The following is a 25,249-nucleotide window of genomic DNA, read 5'->3' as shown; positions in this document are numbered from 1 at the left end:
CACAGTACAATGTACAGTTTTGGAGCTAAATGATTGACACCAACAATCTCATTTCAGTTCAGTTTTCTTCATACTCTTTGGTTGGCTTGTTTCACAGTTAGAAGAGCAGGTGACCATTCTAGCAGGAACTGAATAACAAACAGCGGACAATATTCACACGCAAAGAATCCTATTATGGCTCACACTTATACTGCAGTATTTTATAGCTCATGTAAATATTACATTTCAGTCATTGTATTCTGAACATTTCTAATTTGGCTCCCTGCATAACATAGCATTATGTTTTCTTACATGGGCAGAAACTACTAAATCCCTGTGAGCCAGCGTGCGACAGGGATCCCATAACACCCATCCCACAACAGACCACTCTGGGACACCCACTTATTTTGGATTTGTGTGTGGGTCTCGGTATGAGTGTGTGTGCAACTTCAGCCCTTCCATGTGACAACTCCAGTCCCATCCTGCCCAGTCACCCATAAGGACTTGTCCTCCTGAGACACATACACACACACACAATACCTTTGACAAACACACTCTCAGCATGAGCGACGTCTGACATGGGGCTTCTGTGGCATTTTCCCAGAGCCACTTCCTCGGTTCACAGCTAAATGAGCAAAAGATAAACTGTAAGGAGTCTTTCAGAGCTGTTAAAGTGCTTGTCTTTGAATCACTGGGGAAAAGAGAATGGAAAGCACACCTTTGTAGAGAGTTGACACGTCAGGAAGAAATGATGCAGCTCTTGAGAGGCAGACACCTTTAGAGAAAAGATGAAACAGGTTTATACAAGTATCAGGCTGATCTTATATCAGCCTGCGCCTACATTCCTCTCTCTTTCACTTTCTATCTCTGATGCTTTAAGCATGTATCTCTATTACACTCGATGACAAAAAGAAAATTTAGGCATCCAAAATGAATGAGTATATACTGTAAGTTATTCAGTTTGCAAGGAGATGTCTTATTGTCAAAGGGCATAAATGGCATCACGAGTCAGGCAACACTTTCCAGGTAGTCGTAGTAGCGTGTTGTTGCTTTGAATTACAAATTTTGTATGAAATTAGGGATGTTTTTCTGGATGAATAAGGAGTGATGGAAATAAGGTCGCCGAAGAAGGGGTTACTTCATATAAGTTTAGTCTTCTGTCCACATCTTTGAGCGTGTAAAAAAAAAAAAAATACATAGTCAATATTGCTGTTATTAGTTGCTGTTACATTCAATAAAATTTTGAAAATTAATTGAAAATGAATGAGAAACATATTAGGCCTCATATAGACATCAGAAGCTTTACTGGCACTTGATGGAGTATGATTGGGGGTTCATTATGGGCTTATACAATGAACCTCAATGGATGGGATTAGGTGCCTGCATTGTGAGGTTCCTTGGCATGTGGCGCACACAGGTGTTAGGATGTTCACATTGGCAAGATTTAGGAACAGATAGTGACATGAGGGTACCCATGTGTATTAAGAATGTTCAACACACCCAAACAGACCAGACCCAAGACGATTTGGCATATTTTCCACCAAGCATTACATGAACCCATATCATGTGCTGCTGCCAACAAGATGAAGGTACTGGACTTTTTACAACACTCTGTCTCCGCCTGAAACATGTCTGGAAGTCTACAATCAGCTGTAGTTTGGGATTTATGTCAGGCATTGCTTGCCAATAATACCAGAGCAAAAACAGCTGAGCTTTGGTTGGTGTTGTAACTGCAAAGCATGGGCTGATCATGGTCAGTGGTGATTCTCAGTTTTACGTTATCATTTATGATGACTGTGTGCATATGGTAATGCTGAAGGGTGAGGATGGATAAGAAAAAAGTTGTGTGAATGGATTTACTGCTGGCATCATAGCACTGTTGGAGTTAAGACCAACTAACCCAAGACTTTGGGGGGAATTTACTGCCAGAAATCAAGAGCACATATTTTCAATTTGAGAGCAGGATTTTATTCTGCTTATATTCAAACTTAGTAATGCTTGCACTCAAAACTTCTGCTTTCTTTCAAATATTCTCTGTTCTCTCTCAAATCTTTGTTTCTGCGCTCTGATCTAGTGCTTCTTGCATAGATAATTTCTCCTCCTGCTTACTTCACCCTCCATGTGCGCAAACTTGCTCTCTGCTCGGATCAAAACTTCGCTCTCAAGTTTCTATATGTGCTCTTTATTTTTGACTCTTGATTTTTGGCAGTAAATTTCCCCCATACAGGACTGCTTCTAGACCAAGACCCAGACAGGCATATGATAACTGGTTGCAGTGGCACAACATTTAGATAAATCCCAACTTCTATATCAGCAGACCCTTAACTACATGCTACTTGTCCAGTAAATCTGACAAGCTAGTACACAAGTGAAAGGGACAAACCAGACAACTTTGCAGAGCACACATATCCAGCTAAATGTTAACCGATTTAGAATTAGCAGCAGGCAGTGAGTGGAAGTGATAGGATAGCAGAATTCATCCATATGTTTGCGCTGGAAAATATTTCTTCCTCTTGTTTCCTCATCCCTCTTCTCTTCTCATCATGAGCAGGCCCACAAGCTGAAGCGTTGAAATGTTCAAAGTAAATATTTTATTGGTTGCATATGAATGCAGCCAGGAGTTTCCCACTAAGTAGCGGTAAAAAATTATGTTAAGAAGTGGTCTTGTCTGGCCTGCAGAAAAATAGAAAATCTAGCATGTCTCAGACAAGGCCAAGTACAAATGTAGCAAAGACCAAGACCACACCACTACATCATGATACAGGAAACCATAGAATGTGATTACGAGTCACCTCTGGTGCTGATTTGGAGTAGCCAAAGGGCAAAGTGCTTCTATACTGACTTATCCCATGTTTGTAACTATTTCTGAGACACACCCTAGTAACGTCTTTTATCAACACAGCACACATCCAGGGTTGCCACACCATACTGATGTTGATCCACCAGTTGCCCTACACTGCTAACTCTGTTATCTGTGTGATCTGATATTGCAATCATTGCAATGCATTCACATGTTCTTTCAACTAGGAATGCACCGATCGATCGGCACCGATTTCCTAAATTGTGGGAGATTGGTGATCGGCTTACATTTGAAACCGATCTTATATTTGAGAGCACCACCTCATGTGCAGTTAAAACAAGTTTGTATTGTTTCACGGATATTGTTAAGTGTTTTTCAATAAGATAATTAAACATTGAAGGTATATTGTGACCTTATAACACCTTACATTGTCAGTTATAAAAAAAAAATTGCATCAGCAAAAATCGGAATCAGCGGGTCAGGCTTTTTAAAGATCGGTAATTTGTGATCAGCCACAAAACTGCAGCGGTGCACCCCTACTTTCAACACATGCAGATTTGTTTAATTTCCCCAAACCCATCAGCAGATTTTTCTGCCTCAAATGTCTTTGTGCGTAACTGCATTCTTTACAGAATGGGTCTATAATGTTATTTTAATGATGGAGTAATAGTGTAATAATGAGCAGGCAACAATCATCATTTGCCTAATAGGCGTTGCTTACCAATTAGTCACCAGGACATGGTTATGAATTTAAGACGTTTGATGTTACCATTTCCTTTAATCACATAAAACTGTTTGAATTCTAATGATCCTTCTGTTTTTCTACTTAACATCTTATGAAAACAACTGAGAGGAAGGGCCAAGAAAAAAACTATTTTCTACGGTGGAAGTTAATGTAAGTACCAGTTCCCTGAGCTGTGGTTTCCTTGTAGTTTGTTTACATATTCCTTTGGCAGTGGCAGTGTGCTCATTATTTAATGTCAAGCATAAGCGCTGCAGTATTCACGTCAGCATTAATCAACCTGAGTAATTCAAATGTTGCAAGAAAATTTGCAACACTTAAGTGGTCATCTTGAGGACATCCACTCATAAGAGTCATTTAAAAATGTCAGTTTGATTAATGCATTTATTTAGTCATGACAAAGGCTCTTATGAGGACAAAGTCAGTGATTTGTCTCTAACATGGTCTGTTTTTTTTGTCAGTATGTGTTTAGTCAGAGATCTTCCTCAGCGATAAAGGAAAAAGATATTAACAATGCATAACAACTGTCAAAACACATTTGTTTTACAAGATACACAAATGCATTTACATGCTTCAGAATGAAGAGCAAGCTGTTTGTTACCCCCACCAACCCCTTTATCAGGCACACCTGTAAAGTCTGATGCAATCCAAACAGTTGTGCTTTAACAAAGCTGAGTGCTTACATCAGCTCCAGCTTAAAATGTAGACACCTCCAAAAAAATCACCTTTTACTGAACTCTGGATTTGACCTACATCCGATTCCATTTGTTCAGTCTTGGTGAGTTCATAGCTGCAGGAATCAGTTAAGGCTCGAGGTGCAGTTTGTAGTTTTACAAAAAATTTTCAAAAGTAATCAAAACCCTTGAACCTTCATCATTTTGTCATAGACCAACACAGAGTTAACAGATTAATGCTCTTGTGGGAATGTGGTGCTGGATGCCTTTCCAGCAGTCAAAAATAAAACATTGGTTTCAATTTGTTTTACAAATAAAAATCTGAAAATTGTGGTGTGCATGTGCATTCAGCCCCCTATTACTCTGATACCTCTAAATAAATTCCTGTTCAATCAGTTGGCTTCAGATGTCACCTACCTGTGTGTAATTTTAATTTTAGTATGAATCCAGTTGTTTTGTGAAGGCCTCTGAAGTTTGTTAGAACAAATCAGTGAACAAATCTGCATCATGAAGACCAAGGAACAAAGCAGACAGGTCAGGGAGAAAGTTTTAATAACAGTTTAGTCTCTAGATGTGCAAACCCAGTAGAGACATACCCCAAAGGACTTGCAGCTGTAACTGCAGCAAAATGGTGGTTCAACAAAGTGTTGACTCAGGGTGATTTAAAACAAAGGCCACACTTTTCAGATATTTATTTATTTTTTTAAAAGATGTATCATTTTCCTGCAACTTCCAAATTATGCACTAGCTTGTGTTGGTATATCACATAAAATCTGAAGAAAATACATTGAAGTTAATGGTTGTAACATGTCAGAGTAAAATGAGTTTTTGGGTAGTAATACGTTTTCAAAGTGCTATATAGTTGTGATATTCAATGGGAGCTATCATGAAAGTAATTAATAGGGAACAGATTAATGAAAAGCTTAGACGTTTAGACAGTTCCTTAGCAATTACTTTAAAATAATTATAAACCTTTTATTACATACTGACCTTGGCATTCTTAAATGCCAAAGTAATTTCTTGAAGGAATCTCTAAAAATTGTCCTTTTTGCCCCAGTGTATATCTACAAAAGGTTTTGCTTTTGTAACTGAGTAGGATCTCATGCAGCTGTCTCCTTATATGCCTTTCATTGCTTTCCGCACATAGTAAATATGTGGTTGTGGACACTGCTTGGTTGTGTTGGAATACTTAGTGGTGTCACATCTTGAAAAGATGTTCAGGACTTTAAATCTTCCAGTCAGCTGAAGTGTCCTTGAGTGAGATGCCAACCTCCCTGCTGATCTGTGGCCTGCTCTGACCCCTCAACTCCCTCGAGGGCTTTCAAAAAACAAAGAAAGAATTGCATAACAGTTCTATGTAGTTCATTGGATTTATTTTACTGTATGATGGTTTAATTTTGATTTTGGCAGCACCACAAAGTAGCCTGTCTGTTAGTTTTAGCTGATCGATGGGCTGTAATTTCTCTATTGTCCCCCCTGTGGGCTCTTAGCATGTAATATAACCCGTTAAGTTAGAAAATGCCTACACCAGATGGCTGGTGCAGAGCAATCCTGACCTGAATTTCACTATACATCTTCATCAAATTCTCTCATCTTTGCTTTTTATCTGTTCTTTAGTCAGAAAATGTGAACATCAGCATCCTGCTTCTACAAGTCTACACAAAAAGCAGCTGTGGTTACAATAGCGTTGTTGTCCGTGCTCTTTATTGTGACTAGCCTCTAAAAAACATCTCACCTCAAGAAAGGCCCGTTGTGCAGGGAGGTGTGTGTGTTAAAAACTTGTTTTCTCAATCACTTTCTTTTTTTTTTCTTGCCAGTCAAGTCATATTGGGAGAGTGTACCGTTGGTTGGATATCTGGTGCATGAATGGGCAAACACATGGAAGACACAGCATTCCATGTGGACCCTGTCAAGTCGGGCAAACTGTAAAGTGTGTGTGTTTGTCTGTAAAAGAGGGCTCTGGCGGCATCCCTTTCTCTCTCTGTGGGAACATAGGTGGCCATTGTTAGGTCCAAAGAGGGTTGGGCAGATGGGGGTGAGCTGCTGATGTGAAACTGGATGGATGCCCAAAATACTGGGGCAAGAGGGCTCAGTTGCTTTGTATGTGTGTGTGAGTGTGTTCAAAGATCTTCAGGGCATTACCCTCATCCATGATGCCTACACACAAGTGCCCTTCTCTACCATCCCAAATCCCCCCTTTTCCTCCTGTTGTCACTAATTTAATTTTCTGTGGAGGAGGAAGGAGATTTTAATTGTCAAGGCCTCATTGCCATGTTAAATTAATAGCCAATAATTAGCTTCAGAGTTGATGAGAAATGGTCAAAAGGATTTCAACAATATATTAGCAAATTTCACAGGAAATGTTGATTTGTTTTTATTTAAACGGGCACTAATATTTTTGATATATTTTTAATAGTTTTTATCAAAGTGAAGTCTATCTTGCTTTCCTGTTATCTAGTTGATGTTTTAGGTTAAGCTATAATAATGAGCCCTGGACATGAATATGAGTACTTAGATCCTGTATGTTGAGACTCTTATTTTGAAGTAAGACAGGATGTGGTTCTTGTGTTATTGTCAATACTCGATAAAGAAAAAAATTTACAGTATAAAGCAAGATACAATTTGTAAACCGTGTAATAATGCATTGACAGGCTAACCATTGACCGCTAATGATGCTAAAGTTAGCATCTGCTTCAAAATTGTACTGTTTTTAGGGTATATGGACTGCAGTTACATGCTTATTCATTTTGAAATTTAAATTACTTGCAAATTAAACATTAACAGGATAATTATATGCATAACAAATATGGAGAGGTATTAAATCCATCCATTTTCTAAACCAGCCTAATCTTTGCACTGTTTCCAGTGGCTTTTTGGGCAAGGGGCAGGGTTAAGCCTGACTAGGTTGCAAGCAAATCCCAGAGCAACTCTGTTAGATACAAACAACCATGCACACCCACACATTTTGGCAGTTTAAAGGGGTCAATTAACCTAACTTGTATGTTTTTGGACTGTTGAATGAAGTTGGAGTATGCAGAAAGAACCCAAGCGTAAACAGGCATAACATGCAACCTCCATGCAGAAAGACCCCACAGGCCAGGTTTGGAACCGTGGACCTTCTTACGACAATGCAACAGCGCTTACAACTAAATATGTATATAAAGCATACAGACTGCAATGTATATACAGGTCCTTCTCAAAATATTAGCATATTGTGATAAAGTTCATTATTTTCCATAATGTAATGATGAAAATTTAACATTCATATATTTTAGATTCATTGCACACTAACTGAAATATTTCAGGTCTTTTATTGTCTTAATACGGATGATTTTGGCATACAGCTCATGAAAACTCAAAATTCCTATCTCACAAAATTAGCATATCATTAAAAGGGTTTCTAAACGAGCTATGAACCTAATCATCTGAATCAACGAGTTAACTCTAAACACCTGCAAAAGATTCCTGAGGCCTTTAAAACTCCCAGCCTGGTTCATCACTCAAAACCCCAATCATGGGTAAGACTGCCGACCTGACTGCTGTCCAGAAGGCCACTATTGACACCCTCAAGCAAGAGGGTAAGACACAGAAAGAAATTTCTGAATGAATAGACTGTTCCCAGAGTGCTGTGTCAAGGCACCTCAGTGGGAAGTCTGTGGGAAGGAAAAAGTGTGGCAGAAAACGCTGCACAACGAGAAGAGGTGACCGGACCCTGAGGAAGATTGTGGAGAAGGGCCGATTCCAGACCTTGGGGGACCTGCGGAAGCAGTGGACTGAGTCTGGAGTAGAAACATCCAGCGCCACCGTGCACAGGCGTGTGCAGGAAATGGGCTACAGGTGCTGCATTTCCCAGACCTGGGCTACAGAGAAGCAGCACTGGACTGTTGCTCAGTGGTCCAAAGTACTTTTTTCGGATGAAAGCAAATTCTGCATGTCATTCGGAAATCAAGGTGCCAGAGTCTGGAGGAAGACTGGGGAGAAGGAAATGCCAAAATGCCAGAAGTCCAGTGTCAAGTACCCACAGTCAGTGATGGTCTGGGGTGCCATGTCAGCTGCTGGTGTTGGTCCACTGTGTTTTATCAAGGGCAGTGTCAATGCAGCTAGCTATAAGGAGATTTTGGAGCACTTCATGCTTCCATCTGCTGAAAAGCTTTATGGAGATGGAGATTTCATTTTTCAGCAAGACCTGGCACCTGTTCACAGTGCCAAAACCACTGGTAAATGGTTTATTGACCATGGTATCACTGTGCTCAATTGGCCTGCCAACTCTCCTGACCTGAACCCCATAGAGAATCTGTGGGATATTGTGAAGAGAACGTTGAGAGACTCAAGACCCAACACTCTGGATGAGCTAAAGGCCGCTATCGAAGCATCCTGGGCCTCCATAAGACCTCAGCAGTGCCACAGGCTGATTGCCTCCATGCCACGCCGCATTGAAGCAGTCATTTCTGCAAAAGGATTCCCGACCAAGTATTGAGTGCATAACTGTACATGATTATTTGAAGGTTGACGTTTTTTGTATTAAAAACACTTTTCTTTTATTGGTCGGATGAAATATGCTAATTTTGTGAGATAGGAATTTTGGGTTTTCATGAGCTGTATGCCAAAATCATCCATATTAAGACAATGAAAGACCTGAAATATTTCAGTTAGTGTGCAATGAATCTAAAATATATGAATGTTAAATTTTCATCATTACATTATAGAAAATAATTAACTTTATCACAATATGCTAATTTTTTTAGAAGGACTTGTAGATGAAACTCAGTCAGGATTATTCCACACTGAATACATTAAAAAAACATCAGAATATGTAGAAACAGGCAGAAACAATAATCAGCCTAAAATAATCAGTTTCATGTCTAGAAATACCACTACAGAACAACATTTATATCATGACATTTTTTAAGAGGCTACACAAACTCTTACATCTCAAGTGAACTTCCAAAGTATGTCACATCATTCAGCACAGCTGAATTCATGTCCATATTTATCACATCCATCATTCAGAGGACTGCTCCTGGTGAAATGACCCCCAGCACTAACCCAAGTGGTCTGTGTCTTGTATTTTCATCTTTCAGCTAGAAGTGTAGCCCACAGAGACAATATCTCTGCTATTTCTGGCTTTACTGCTACTGACTGGTTGAATGGAAAGTTAATGAATGTTAAATAAAGCTGTGGTTTGTCTGCATGTCTACAAAAACGCCTTGGCCTGGGGCCAGTTCTAAGTTTGTTATTGTCTTGTACACTGGCCATTAAGGATCCAATCAGAGCATATCTACCTAATCCTTGGGAGCATTTAAACATGTACAACTTCAGGCATTTCATTGTTTTTTCGTATTATTGTGTTTATATGTCCTTTTAATCTCATTATCTCCATTTAGGAAGGGATGTCACAATATTCAGCTTAAGTAAAAGAAATGACTGAAAATTAGGGACCCAAAACAACAAAGATGATTGTTGGGACCCCAGCCATGGTTACAACATGATGGGCCAGTAAGAACTTTTCTGGAACTTTCAAAATAAATCGCATTAACCTAGTTCCTGCTCAGCCAGAAACGGGCAATAACAGCGGACTTCCAGTGACGTCACTGTCCAATTAAAAACCCCCGCTTTTGCAACAAACTCACCTCTTCCATGCAGGTCCCCAGCGAAACTGGACAGAGGGACAAAGCGTGCTAATGTTTCTTTGCGGGCAAACAGACATAACTCTTCAAACTGGATCCAAGAGTGTCATACGATCATGCGATCATATGCACTAAGTTAAGTAGGAATTAATTGCTGTTTTTGTATCCGGTATTCATTTATGAACAGGGGTAATTAAGGTACAAGCGTTGCTTGACTTTTCTCTCTGAGGTCTTCAGAAGCAAACTGTGTTCCAGAGAGTTCCCAGCAGAGACCCTGTTACTACGACGCAGAGTAGAGCAGTTTTCCTGGTCTGAAGGAAGGACAACGGGACCGCATCATCATGGCTACAGCAGTAACGTGCAGTTTGGCCAGCCTACAGCACGAGCCGCCCCACCCCACAGCTACGGAGGTTAGCAAGTTAACCCTTTTGTTCACTGTGGAAGCTTTCCTCAACTTAGTCGTCCAGACAACTTTTCCTCAGCACGGTTCACGTAGGAGGTTGGGTTTTGGGCAGAGAGAAAAAATTTAGAATGAAATAATCTAAACATTTTTCGTTTTATGGCGTTTGGTTTTGTTTATGTTGAAAACTCAGCCATCTTAGTGCTAGCAGATTATCTGCTCAGCACATATGCTTAGTTTATGTGTTCTGTGTTTGTGTTTAGTTAAGACAAACTTTATTTAAAGGGTGATTTTAAACCGAAGATCGGCCATAACGCGCCGTCCACTATAAGTTTCTTTTGTTAGCTTCAACCGCTGACTGCTAAGAACTCGTGCTTGCCTGCTAAGATCATTTACTCAAAAAGGTTGTTAGTTTTTAATCTAGTAAATAAAAATATTTCCCTAAATATTATTTTACTAAACTTGATAACTAAGCAACACAATTAAGCCCATTTCTCAAAGATTTGGTTCTTATTCAAAATAATATTTCCTTAAATATTTTAATATTTTAAAGGCAGCTAATGAGACCCCGTTGGGAATTAGTCATCCTGAAGGTTGGTTTTATTCAGCAGATCATTCTTAAAACATTATTTTATTAAAATAATATTTTATCTGATCTTGCATTGTGAATGGTTGCCTAAGTAAGTTCCAAGACTAACTTAACTTCACTTACAGATTCTTCAAGATAATCCTTGGTTCTCAAACATAAACATTGCATAGTAATGTTGCATCACTCTTTTGGTCATGGTTCTCAATCATCTTTAATCAACTTGTTTATATTGTACATAGCCCATTAGTCTTCCTTATTCTTTAACTCTGCTTGGTAGTTTGGTTGGATTGTTTTTAGCATAGTAAAGAGTTTGTTGATTGAAATATGTTTGACTTTGAGTTGACTTATTTTTGTTAATGAATTCTTGTATTTTAAGAAATTGTGTGAATTCATTCTGTGTGTGTGCAGAGATTATGCTGTTCAATAATGTCAGAGCTTGGCTCATCCCTTCCTATTTTGTCCTAATACCATCGCCTTATTGGGCTGGTATTCACAGGACAACCCTTAACAGACCGAAATATTATTGAATAAAAGATTAAATAATATATTCATAATCACAACATGAAAGTGCTATGGAGAAAAAAGATCGACTTACATAAGTAAATTTATCAGATGCATTTCCTAAAATTTTATCTGCAATTTGTTTTATGAATGTAAACAACTGATGCTCATAATAATCATCAGTGACATGGGGATGAATGGAAGTTTAACCCGAGAGCAGCTCAAAGCTCATCAATCCCAGAGCAATTAGTGCTGCTCACAGTTTAAGAACCTTGTTCTCATGAAGCGTCTCCAGATTTTTGAGCCTTTTTGATTCTCCAGATCAAATATTACCTGGCCGTACACCTGCTCCAGCCTGTGATGATAGTGTCAAGAGACTGACCCACAGGCACAGCCACTTAAATACGCCGTGGTCAAACCTTCAGGCAAGGTTGCCGAGCACTTCATCAGAAGCTCCGAATATGAGGCAGCATGCTGATTCCAGCTGTTAATCAGTTATTCATGACATGACTGTTCTGTGATTTTATTAAATCCACCCAGAGCCAATTACATTGATAATATATATCCCTCTGCTGCTCTATTATACAAGAGGCTGGCCAGGTTTTCTAATGGAGTCGTCTGCTTATGGCTCCGAAAGATTGCTTTAATTTATGAGCTTAGGTTTTCTTAGATAAAAAAGCCTTTTTTTTGTGGGATTTCAGTGTTAAAAAAAACGAAACTGAGGTTTGTGGCTTGGGAATGCTTCAGACGGTCATTGAGTTTTATGCACAAAGAGAAAATAAGCCGTTTACCAGAATGAGCCATGTAATAAAAGGCTTTTACTGCCAATATTAGAATTAATTGAGTGCTTAAAAAATACGTATTTAGAGTCAGTGAGTTTACCTGGATTTTATTATTCACTGCTTAAAGGGAAACCAAACCTGATGTAAAAACACAACACGCCCACGGAAAGTGGGCAGTACCAAGAGACACTGAGGGGCACCACCAAATGTGAGGATGAGCAGAAGAGGTTAATGGGGGGTGTGGTCAGGAGGTCAAGGGAAAGTGGCAGCTACCTTAATTTGACATATTGAAACATGGAGAGTGACCAGAGTGACGCTGGTAGTTTTGCCATGAATAGATCTCTTGAGGTGGAGGATTTTTCACCCCCCTTGTCACCAGAGGTTGAGGGAGGTTTTACGGACCCAGCAGGCCTGAGCCTTATCAGTTCAAGCCACTGGCTCAAGGCACTGACTCAGCAATAGCCGAAGCCTGAACTGCCAAGGCAGTGGAGGACAGAATGGGCGCATGTGTCTGAGTGGGGATGGTTTTATAACCGAATGTGGGGCTATGACCAAGACATGTATTAAGCTGTACCGTTTGAACTAATTCAACTGCAGTAGCCACCATTTAACCCAAAGAGGGCAACACTAAGACAGTTTTGGGACAAAAATTGCAAAACTAAACATTTACATGAAGATTTTACATGAAAATTTAAAACATTGCAGAGTAACAGAAAAATAGCACCATTAAGGTCTAGTTTATAAAGTTTATTTGCAAAAACAAGTCAATTTGGGGTTTAGTTACTCTTTAGAGTTAGAGTTTAATGGCTATGTTTGTTTATGTCTATGAACAGCAAAGTCTGCACAACAGAACAGAAAGACTCCTAATAAAATATCGTTATGTAGGAGATCTTTCTTCCTATTGCCTGATTTCTATAAACTTTTGTTGTATTCTATATATATTTTTATCAGGAAGAAATTTAAGCGTTCTAACTTTCAAACAACTTTCTTTCTTTTTGCGATATTCTTAATGCAAAAATGGGGTGGGTAAAGATAACCCTGCTGGTAGTTTTAGATGCAGTCATTCATAGGAGCTTTTGTTTGTCATAATTGATGATTTTCATGCTCATTGTTTAATTTGAAAACACATTTTAGGCTTTAAATCCCATCTCTTTGACTTAAACGCTGTAATTCATGATTGGAAACTGGAACCAGGGCCATGTTTGAATTGTCCACTCATTCATGTCATCTTGAGACCACTTCTTATTCTGGTCGTCCAACCTTTGGGTGCATTCACACCTGCCACTTTTGGTCCGCTTTAAACAGACCAGAGTTCGTTTCCCCCGTTGGTCCGGACCTTTTTTGCAGGTGTGAATACACCCAAGCGAACCGTGGTCCAGACCAAACAACCAGACCAGGACCCACTTTTTGAGGTGGCCTCGGTCTGCTTCCAAACTGATTCTGGTGTGGGTCGGAATACGAGCCAACTACAGGACAACGTATGTCCAAGGCTAAATACTGTTGATTTCCAGACTTAATGAAAAAACTCTGTTAAAGATTCATTTCCCTCTAAATGCAAGGTGGAGGATTTGGGAGTTTTCATTCAAAATATGTACTAAAACCAAATTGTTTTCAATCTTTTTTCAACAAAGGTGTTCATTTCTAAATTATTATTGTAGGGAAATGTTTAAAAGCATCTGCTTTATAACTTTCAGCTTATAGAATCAAGGCCAGACGTATAACAGCTATGCAAGAGGAAACTTCTCTAAGATTGATTTCCTGAAACTCTCATCATGTAACTAAGGTTCATCAAGTTGCAAGTGTAAATCTGTCATATGTGTCATTAGTTTGGAGTGTGTCGAGCACAGTTGTCAGAGTGGTTATTATATAGATGTTCTGTTCCCATGTTTCATAACTGTAGAGGCCATGCACAGACTTGCCTGTAGGCAAAATCAGACCCAGACCAGATTCCATCTTACGAGAACTTTGCTAATACGACAGCTGGATTGCACAGATGAACGAGCACCACTGATGTGGAGTCAAACAAATCAAATCTCTTCTCGTGTGTTGCCGGACCAAAAATCATGTTCGTTTATACATTCTGATTTGTTGGTGCTCTCTTGGCCCTCCCTCTTCGTTTTGTTTTTGACGAAAAAGCTGAAGCAGCAAACCCAGAGGTGGGATGATTGTGGGAAAGGTATCTTGTATCAGTAAAATTATGCCTTTGTGTGTTCCATCATAATATATTAATATCCTCTTGTAAGTCAGCTTTAATGAGATTAGAGTTAGTGAGAGTTTGAAAAAATTCTGATTAAAAAAATTCCCATCTTATCTTTTTAGTCCAATTAGAAATGGAATTAGGTTGATTACATCAAAAGAAGTATCGCTTTTACATCAGGTCCTGCGTCAACTCCCCAAGTCATCAAATTTGTTCTCCCTTTGATTTTTCTGTGTATTTTGGATTGAATGGAAGCATAGCATTTAATTTGCCTCATGCACAGTTTGAAAGGACAGCAACTTCCAGAAGAAAAGGGAGTAAAATAGGATTTGTACATTTGTATGCAGTGCAGTTTGGATGAAGAGCTTACCTTAGCCAGCCAACGCTCACAGGAAGGTTTCTCATCAGCTCTCATTGTCAGCCAGAACACTTAAGACGATTGCTTCCCCAATGACCTGAAATGCGTGGGAGCCTGAGATGAAAGGATGCTGAGAAGAAGAGGAAGTGGTGGGGAGAGTGAAATGGACAACAGGAGAGAAAAATGTGATGAGATGAGAAAAGACATATGGGACACCAATTGGTGATTCTAATATCGATCCTGGGAGACGTTTCTTCCCTTTTACGATTCTCATTCTGTCCACCAATCACAAATTATGGCCTGACTGTCCTTTGCAAGATGAAATGAAAGTGTCGAAACCATTCAAAAACACAATGAATCCCAGAAAACCCCTTATTTTATAAACCCACACATAAACAAAGGATTTGGCTTTTTTTAAGCAATTAATAAACTAGCCAGTCGACCATATATATGTCAAAGTGTGTGTGTGTGTGTGTATTACGAGGACAGAATTACACCGAGTCAGTAGGCGGCCTAATGAAGTCGCTTACATTTTGGAGAGGAAGAAAGGTGGCTGCACTTCATTAACCTTACTAACCACAAGACACTCTCACAAACTCACACTTACAAGCAGAAAAGACACAGGCTGCACTGAGGGCGGAAGTGACTGAAGCACATGCCAGGCGGGATGAAGATGGATGGCAACCTTTTCACTGGATGCTTTATCTTGGCCCATATAAGACAAAGACAGCAGCTTTGTCCACATCCCAGTCTTCTTTTTCACTAAAAAACAGAGACAGTGTCTAATGACTAAAGACCCTGACATTCATGGATATTAATGACATGTCGCCTGGATTTCTGACAGGGTTGCGCTACATTTATTAAAAGTATGAACAATACATACTGTGATATTTAAGTTTGACTTGGTATATTTCTGTTAAAATAAATACAGCAATTTCTGATTAGAAAACAGATTTTTGTAAAGTTTTTCATTGTTTTTTGTCTTTTTGTTTTTACACGTGGAAGTCGGTCAAAGACAAAGTAAAAAATCTAAAAACAGAACAATGTTCTTAGCAATTATGTATTTTTTATTAGACATTTATTAATTAAAGCAGACATACTGTACTGATATGACCTGTAAGATTGTTGTTGTGTATGGTAATTTCTTATATTGGTTTACTAGTGTTAATCCTCACAGCTGTTTCTTGCCTGCTAATTTAGTCACCTGGGTAAAATGCAGTGATCACACTGCCCAGTATAAATACTCCTTGCTTTAGTCTCTTGCTTTATTACCTTTGTTCTGTTTATCATCATTCGCCATGCTCCTCCCATCCTCATCTCTGCATTTGGGTATTTTGTTTTAGATGATTGCTCTCTCTTTTCAGCTTATATCTTTTAGTATGAGTACAAAGGTACAGAATTCCTTATTTTTAAATAAAATCGCTAAAGTAGTGAAACAGCCAATTTTTCTGACAGCCTTTCAGGCCTTTTAGTGGGCGTCAACATAAACGTCAATAGAAATTTTCCATTATAATGGGTCAGGCTGTTCCCTATCAGCCGGTACACTTATGTTGCCATCTACCTTTCCAGTGGGCGGAGATTAATCAGAATATAATATCCCTCCTCTGCCGAGAGCTAGTAAACGTCAGCAGTGCTCTCCAGATACTGTCCTTTGCATGTCCTCTGCCTTTTAGCTAACCACCTCAGCCTGCATTGATCATCCATTCAGATGTCTATTCCTCCTGCAACTCGAAACATTTGTCAAATTTCATGTCACTCTGATTTTTAAATTTAAATTTAAATTTTTGATAATTACTCCAGGAAGAATACAACAGGATTCATCCCATTGGGATTGGTGATGGTCCCAGACTTTCTGTTATTTCACAGTTTAATTATTTATTTTCTTCAGATTCATTTCTTTTTGTTGTTAACTGGCTAAATTAAAAACCATTCCCTGTAACAGCAAGAGCCAATAATGGATCGGTCTATTTTGCTAACAGCAGTGATGGCTGTGTCCCTAAATGGGGTGGAGAGGGTGAAATATGGAGCACGATGTGCTTAAGTTATAGGGTTGGCCAGACAAATCAGTGATGTCATTTATGACAGCAGGAATCATAGCTGGACTCCTTACTTTATGATGGTTCTAGTAATTTTTATTACTTTCTGTCTTCTTGACTTTGACCAGGCTGACATTAACTGCTAGGTGAATTGCTCTGTTGGACCCATTGGGAGGCACAGTTATGCCCAACCTGTGCTCAGAAGTGGACTCATGGTGGTGATCAACATGATAAATGTGTCGGGGTCAGAACAATAAAATGTATAGCTGTCTGAGAAACCTTGATCAACTTAATTCTTAAAAAAACATTTTTTTCCTATTGGAAGAACACAATGTCCTTGTAGAAAGCTATATTTCTTAAAGCCTGATTAATCATTTTTAATAATAATAATAATAATTATAGGAACAGAAATGTCTTGAGTTTGACATATCTGCAGTTGAGACTCATTCATTTACACCTTTCAATCTGTAAATACATACAATACAGTAGGGAAAAAGGACAAACATGTATTCAGTTTTGTTTTTTAATTGTCAAACATCACATTGAGCTGAGCAAACCAAAATTCTACATGGTCTGTTGTGAAAAGGTTTTGGATGTGGTTATAGTGGGCAATTTTTGTGTGCAATTTTCTGTATAATTGAAAATAAAACGTTATTTGTTACTTAACAAAAAGTAATAGTGATGCTTAAATCAATCGGCTAGTGGTTGTACAGATAATGCAAAACCTGATTTTTTTGGGGGGGTTTTTTGTTAATAAAATACCTCAAAATTAAACTGAAAATTCATAATTTTTCAATTCATAAAAGCATCAACAAACAAAAAAGATTTTTTCTCCCACCCCTCATTACCCTGCTGCTGACATAGGTGCAGAAAGTATATTGAGTTAGTATCTATTTTGTAGAGCGTTGGTGCTGAATTTGCTCTGTAAGAGCCAACTTCTCGTGTGCTTCCTTGAGCCTTGTAGGGACATGGCTTGAGGCTGCACATTTACCTTGAGGTTTCTCAGTTTTAGGAGAGAGGCATCCATCTCAAGCTACAGTTGGAATGTTGGGAATGTGGGATCTGTCATCCTAACGCCTCGCTGTACTGTCATCAGCTACAGGGCTACGAACAGCGGGCTCTTGAGTCCTTCATAGCAAGTATCAGACTAGGAGTGGGAAAACCTGGCTCAGAGCAAGGCTACCCACCCTTGATGACTTGTGAAAAGAAATCAGCCGCGGAGGCGTCTGGAGCATCAAATGTTTTCAGACATCCAGAAGAATTTCTGGCAGGTTGGATAATCAGTGCTTTCTCAGGGTTTTTTGTCCTACTAAACTCTATGTGGAGGTCATTTAGCGATTTTCCATGTTAGAGCCTACCTGGCTTCACCCACGTTCTGTTGGAGCATCAGTCCGTTCTTCTTGCAGGAATGGCTTTATCAGTCTGTCCTCGCTGTCAGTCATAATGTCTGCCTCAAGGATTTCTGATTTGTCGCCTCCCTACACCAAATTAATCAAGGCAGGCCCACACTGGAGCTGCAGATTTGCGTGGCGTGAAATTACGCTATTGTGACAAGATTCTGCCTGAGTGAAAGGAGGCCTTCTTTGCATTTCTCTCTACTGCTATATATATTCAAGCTGTGTCTGTGGTGCATATGCAATTCACTCATTATGAAACGTAAGAGGTTGCCGCTTTGAGATTGGAGCCAAAACTTTAGCAGTTTATTATGCCCACAGTTCAGAGGGTCTAACTTTGACAGGGAAACTTACAGTACATACCAAAAGCCATCGCCACACAATCTTTCAACAATACATACGGTGCCTTGCAAAACTATTTATAACCCAAATACTTTTTAACATTTTATCCAATAATAACCACAAACCTTAATGGACTTTAATGGATTTTTTGTAATAGATAAACACAAGGTAATGCCTATTTGTGAAGTGGGAGAAAAATTAGACATGGTTTTCAACATTTTTTAACAATAAAAACTGTCAAGTGGTGTATTTGTATTCAGCTTCCCTGAGTCAGTTATTTGTAGATCCATGTTTGGCTGCAATTAAAGTTGCAAATCTACTAGATTGTGTTGGGATTATGAATCTGAGAATATTATTTAATATTTAATATTTTAATATTTTATCAAATAATATTTCGGTCTGTTAAGTGTTGTCCTGTGAATACCAGCCCAGTAAGGTGATGGTATTAGGACAAAATAGAAAGGTGTGAGACAAGCTCTGACATTATTGAACAGCAAAACTCTGCACATATATGGAACGAATTCACACAATTTCTTAAAATACAAGAATTTATTAACAAGAATAAGTCAAGTCAAAGTCAAAGATATTTCAATTAACAAACTCTTTACTATGCTAAAACAATTAAACTAAACTACCAAGCAGAATTAAAGAATAATGAAGATTAATGGGCTATGTACAATATAAACAAGTTTATTAAAGATGATTGAGAACCATGACCAAAAGAGTGATGCAACATTACCATGCAATGTTTATGTTTGAGAACCAAGGATTATCTTGAAGAATCTGGAAATGAAGTTAAGTTAGTCTTAGAACCAATTTAGGCAATAATCAGCAAACGTTTAGACAACCACTCACAATGCAAGATCAGATAAAATATTATTTTGATAAAATAATGTTTTAAATAATGATCTGCTGAATAAAACCAACCTTCTGGATGACTATTTCTCAACGGTGTCTCATTAGCTGCTTTTATTTATTAAAATAATATTTGAAGAAATATTAAGGGAATATTTTGGAAAGAGACAAATCTTTCTGGAGAAATGGGGCTTAATGATGTTTACTTATCAAATTTAGTAAAATGATGTTAGGGACACATTATGTACTGGATTGAAAACTAAACCTTTCTGGGTAAATATTATTTAGCAGCAAGCACATGTCCTTAGCTGTTAGCACTTGAAGCTAACAAAGAAGCTGCTAGCTTAGCACCAGATTCAAACACACACCTTTAAAAATACCGTTAATAAAAGGGTTAAAATGCTTAAGCGCGGACGGCGCGTTATGATCAATCTTCTGTTTAAAATCACCCTTTAATAAATTTTGTCTTAACTTTAAAAACACACAAACAACACAACCTGAGCACGTGTGCTGCAGATAGTCTGCTAGCACCAAGATAGCTGAGTTCAACACAAACAAAACCAAACTTCATAAAATGAAAAATGTTTAGATCATTTCAATCTAAATCACTTCTATATTATTCTGCTCTGCCCAAACCTAACCTCTGACCATGCTGAGGAGTTGCCCGGGTGACAATGAAGTTTGGAGAAGGTATCCACAGTGAACAATGGTTAGTTACAGCTAACCTCCTTAGCTGTGGGAGAGGCGGCTGTTCTGTCGGCCGGTCTGTGAACAAACGGTTAGCTTCTAGCTAACCTCCGTGGCTGTGGATGAAAGACGGCCCGTTCTGTCCGCTAACCACACTGCACGTTACCGTTACCATGGTGGTGGGGTCTCTGCTGTCTTCCTTCCAGACTGGGAGACCGCTCCGCTCGGCTTCATAGAGACCGCTTCTCTGTAGGGAACTTCTCTGGGACAGTTTGCTGCTGCAGGCCTCAGAGAGAAAGTAAGCAATTCTTACACCTTAATTTCCCCGTTCATGAATGAAAATACCGGATACACAGACAGTATTTCATTCGTACTTAACTTTGCATATGATCGATGATCGTATGACATCTTTGGATCCAGTTGAAGAGTTTGTCTGTTTGCCAGCAAAGAGACATCAGCGCGCTTGTCTCCCCTATCCGGTCCTTTTCGAAGGCCGTGTGGAAGAGGTCGGCTGGTTGGAGAGGGGGTGCTCTTATTCAGACAGTGGCATCATGGGAAGTCTGCTGCTACCCCCCCTTTCCTCAGTTGCTGGAAGTTAGTGAAATGTAATTTATTTTGAAAGTTCAGGAAAGTCTGTACCAGAGTTTAATGTTGAAATCCATGGCTGTGGGTCCCAACAATTGACACGCTGACAATGACATTTATGTCCATTCTTTGTAAAAAAAAAGTTTCTTTCACTGTCTTTACAGTGCTTTCACGCCAAACCTTTGGAATGCTTTTTACCATGACAAAGTCTGTTTTCTGGGTCACGCCAGTGTGAACCCATCTCGGACCCCAAAGCAGACCAGAGGACGGTACTCTGGTAGAGTTACAACTGCCGATCCAATTACAATTTATCTGCAGCCTGGAGCAGTTTGCTTGCCTAACCCTTATAATTTATGAAATCTTATGTAGGGATATCGGAGTTAAGGTCTCTGAATATAAATGCACCACACTTTTCAGATTTCTGTTTCTAAATAGTTGACAATGAAAAGCATTTTATGTGCTACTTTGAGTTCCATCACATAAAATCCCAATAGAATTAATTGAAAGTTGTGGCCGCCACTTAACAAATTTGAAAACATATTCAGTGCAAATACTTTTGCATGGGACTGGATACAGGAACACCAAATGCTCCATCTTAAGATGCTAAAGCTTTCTCAGAATGACATCATCAATTAAATCCTTGTATCCCCTCAGCTGAGGCAAATCCAGCAAAAAGAAAATAAGCAAGCCAGGTCCTGCTTATTCTTCCAGTCAGCAGTTGTTTGGCATAGTCCACGGCGTAAATTAGAGCTTCATGAAGGATGTGTTGCAGGAGGTGAACAAGCACCAAAGGAACCTTTCCCTTATTTCTTTGCCTCCAACCCATTTCTCAGGCTCTATTTATTCAAGTTGTTCAGAAAAGGAGGGGACAGTGAAAGGGTTGTATACACCTCACAGCTGGAAACTGATTGAGCATTTTTACAACCCACAGTGTCCTGTCTGTGAGAAAATGCTCAAGTCAGTCCAAGTCCTTCAGAATTCTCCTCACTTCTGTCCCTTTTTCTGGGTCCTGTTTCAGAGAGACCAAACTCTCGGCTGTGTTGGCTGGATCTCTGGTAAGACTGTCCAGGTTAGAAGTCCACTAACAGCTTAGAGTCTTTGCAACTGGATCATGGAAAAGATGTTCACTTTGTTAGGATTTCATCTCTTTTAACCAGCAATTTATAGTCATACAATGTTTAGATTGTGTTTGGGAAACAGGCTTTGAATGTAAAAGACTGACTTGCCAGAAAAAAAATCCAGGATAATACTGCAAGCAGTATGAAGCCAGAGGGAGGTACGTGATAGCGTACAAAAGAGGCAGAAAGAAGGAGGGAGGGATGACACATTTTTCTTCCTGTCTGTGAAATGCTTCCTTTTCTAGGGAGGGAGAGTCAGTTCAATGGGATGTTATTCCTAAAAGCAATCTTTTGATTTTCTTTGCACTCAGCATGCAACTACAGTGCCTTGCGAAAGTATTCGGCCCCCTTGAACTTTTGAACCTTTTGCCACATTTCAGGCTTCAAACATAAAGATATGAAATTCTAATTGTTTGTGAAGAATCAACAACAAGTGGGACACAATCATGAAGTGGAATGAAATTTATTGGATGTGTCAAACTTTTTTAACAAATAAAAAACTGAAAAGTGGGGCGTGTAATATTATTCGGCCCCTTTACTTTCAGTGCAGCAAACTCACTCCAGAAGTTCAGTGAGGATCTCTGAATGATCCAATGTTGTCCCAAATGACTGATGATGATAAATAGAATCCACCTGTGTGTAATTAAGTCTCTGTATAAATGCACCTACTCTGTTATAGTCTCAGGGTTCTGTTCAAAGCGCAGAGAGCATCATGAAGACCAAGGAACACACCAGACAGGTCCGAGATACTGTTGTGGAGAAGTTTAAAGCCGGATTTCGATACAAAAAGATTTCCCAAGCTTTAAACATCCCAAGGTGCACTGTGCAAGCAATCATATTGAAATGGAAGGAGTATCAGACCACTGCAAATCTACCAAGACCCGGCCGTCCCTCTAAACTTTCATCTCGAACAAGGAGAAGACTGATCAGAGATGCAGCCAAGAGGCCCATGATCACTCTGGATGAACTGCAGAGATCTACAGCTGAGGTGGGAGAGTCTGTCCATAGGACAACAATCAGTCGTACACTGCACAAATCTGGCCTTTATGGAAAAGTGGCAAGAAGAAGCCATTTCTCAAAGATATCCATAAAAAGTCTTGTTTAAAGTTTTCCATAAGCCACCTGGGAGACACACCAAACATGTGGAAGAAGGTGCTCTGGTCAGATGAAACCAAAATCTAACTGTTTGGCCACAATGCAAAACGATATGTTTGGTGTAAAAGCAACACAGCTCATCACCCTGAACACAACATCCCCACTGTCAAACATGGTGGTGGCAGCATCATGGTTTGGGTCTGCTTTTCATCATCAGGGACAGGTAAGATGGTCAAAATTGATGGGAAGATGGATGGGGCCAAATACAGGACCATTCTGGAAGAAAACCTGTTTGAGTCTGCAAGAGACCTGAGACTGGGATGGAGATTTATCTTCCAACAAGACAATGATCCATAACATAAAGCCAAATCTACAATGGAAGGGTTCACAAATAAACGTATCCAGTTGTTGGAATGGCCAAGTCAAAGTCCAGACCTGAATCCAATCGAGAATCGGTGGAAAGAGCTGAAGACTGCTGTTCACGAACGCTCTCCATCCAACCTCACTGAGCTCGAGCTGTTTTGCAAAGAAGAATGGGCAAGAATATCAGTCTCTCGATGTGCAAAACTGATTGAGACATACCCCAAGTGACTTGCAGCTGTAGGGTGGCGTTACAAAGTATTAACGCAAGGGGAAGGAACAATATCGCACACCCAACTTTTCAGTTTTTTATTTGTTAAACAAGTTTGACACATCCAATAAATTTCATTCCACTTCACAATTGTTTCCCACTTGTTGTTGATTCTTCACAAAAAATTAGAATTTTATATCTTTTTGTTTGAATCCTGAAATGTGGCAAGAGGTTGAAAAGTTCAAGGGGGCCAAATACCTTTGCAAGGCACTGTAAATGGCAAACAAAGACCCCATTTCCCATTAAAAAATAACACTGATTCTGAGTTTTGGAGATTGTTCATAATTTTTACTTTAAAAAAACAATAACCTTGCACCCAGAAAACCTGGCATTCTAATGGTGAAACTGACTTTTCTTCGTGCCTCTGTATAACTCTGTTTATCCAATATGTGATAACTTACTCTGGAGAGACCTCTGGAATAAAGTTTATCTTTCTGAATGAAGTGTCAGGGATTTGCAACCTCTGCCCTGATATTGTGTGTTTGTGGGTGGCAGCCTTCAAAAAGCCATTCAACACTCACAGTAAGCACTGCTGAGGCCCTGCTCCTTAGTGCCTTCCATGAGCACTGTTTGCCACACAAATGCTATGTTCTGTTTGTTCTTGAGAGTTGAAACGGTCCAGCAGAAACCTAAACTGTTTCAATGGGAATTTCTGTTAGCAAATCTCTGAAATTGTATGAACCAATTAACCTCTTGTTTAGAAGTAAATCCTCAAATTATTATTTTAAGTTCGCTAAATGTGTTGAAAGAAGCAGTAATGTGATGAAGAAACATTCTTCTATCTTTTTGATAGATGAACGCCAATTTTTCATTGCAATATTTCTCTACTTGTTTAGAACTTGGAAGGTTGACATATACTGTAATAGCTAAATTAACTACATAAAATGTTTAGAATGAAAATGAACTGACTTTGTGCTGGTAATATGGTGCTCAATCACTAGGTTAATGAAAGTCAAGAACGGTACTATAATGTTTTGACAACATGTCACCTGAGACACGTATAGCTGCTTTTTAACATAAATCTCACTCAACTTATACAGCTATTGCTTTCAATAATCTTACATTTTGCTCCTGTTCTATGGATCAGTTTGCTAAAGTACTAGGCTAACGTTAGCATGTTTACTCACTGTTTTGATACAACTTGTTGATAATTCTGGTAATCATGTGCGGACAAAATTTACAGAATAAAATATTTATTTCTTCATAAAACGTATTCCTTTTGTTTTAAATATCATCAAGTTTAATTACTAGTGTTTCAGCTGCCACTGTTTTGTAAACTGTTCCCCTAATCTTACATTGCCTTGTAAAACAAATAAAAGCCCAGAAGGTTTCTACAGATATCAAACTGTTTTGTACTTTTAAACTTTTGAAATGGTGAGACACAAAAATGTAAACACTTAAGAAGTACTGAGATAAAGTGCTTGGTGTGCTTTCTTACACCTCTGACCATTAAAGAGCATTTGTGCGTGCACATTCATGTGTACTAAGTTTGGTACCAGGCACTAAAAATGCTCCAAGTGTCGCTCTTTTATCCATGTGTGCATATAAGGAAGTCCTGTGACCGGACACGTCCCTCTACCTTCCCCCTCGTCTTTCTCTGACATGAATCACTTAAGACCAACACAATCCAAACTAAATGAATTCCCCCTCTCACTCAGCCTTAATCACATTAGCCTAAGTGATATGGGAACGCCAGGCCAGACACACATCCCCTCCTTCTCTCTCTGTCATTCAGCCTGTATAAATAGCCACTCCTCCAGAGCGTTTAGTTGTCTTAAGCTTCATCTTCGGATAATAGACCGTGTGCTCCCCCAAAGACCCCAGTGTGGAAGAATGAGGATCAAGACGAGAGCAAAG

At 39.2% G+C, this 25,249-nt stretch overlaps 1 protein-coding gene and 1 long non-coding RNA gene across 8 annotated transcripts in view; one reads left to right on the top strand and one right to left on the bottom strand.

The window, feature by feature from the left end:
• The window catches only part of agrn (agrin), a 414,019-nt gene that overhangs the window by 68,397 nt on the left and 320,373 nt on the right, over positions 1-25,249 (top strand). The gene's annotated exons all lie outside the window — the stretch shown is intronic.
• On the bottom strand, positions 491-15,411 carry LOC124873164. The gene is made up of 4 exons (XR_007039460.1): positions 15,257-15,411; positions 14,662-14,779; positions 698-754; positions 491-604 (listed from the first exon to the last, which is right to left on the bottom strand). It is a non-coding gene; the product is annotated as an uncharacterized LOC124873164 (long non-coding RNA).

The sequence above is a fragment of the Girardinichthys multiradiatus genome, chromosome 1, assembly GCF_021462225.1.
Source record: "Girardinichthys multiradiatus isolate DD_20200921_A chromosome 1, DD_fGirMul_XY1, whole genome shotgun sequence".
In the NCBI taxonomy this organism is placed as follows: Eukaryota; Metazoa; Chordata; class Actinopteri; order Cyprinodontiformes; family Goodeidae; genus Girardinichthys; species Girardinichthys multiradiatus.
The sequence above is the reverse complement of the archived record's forward strand: the minus strand, read 5'-3'. Positions and strand labels throughout refer to the sequence as shown.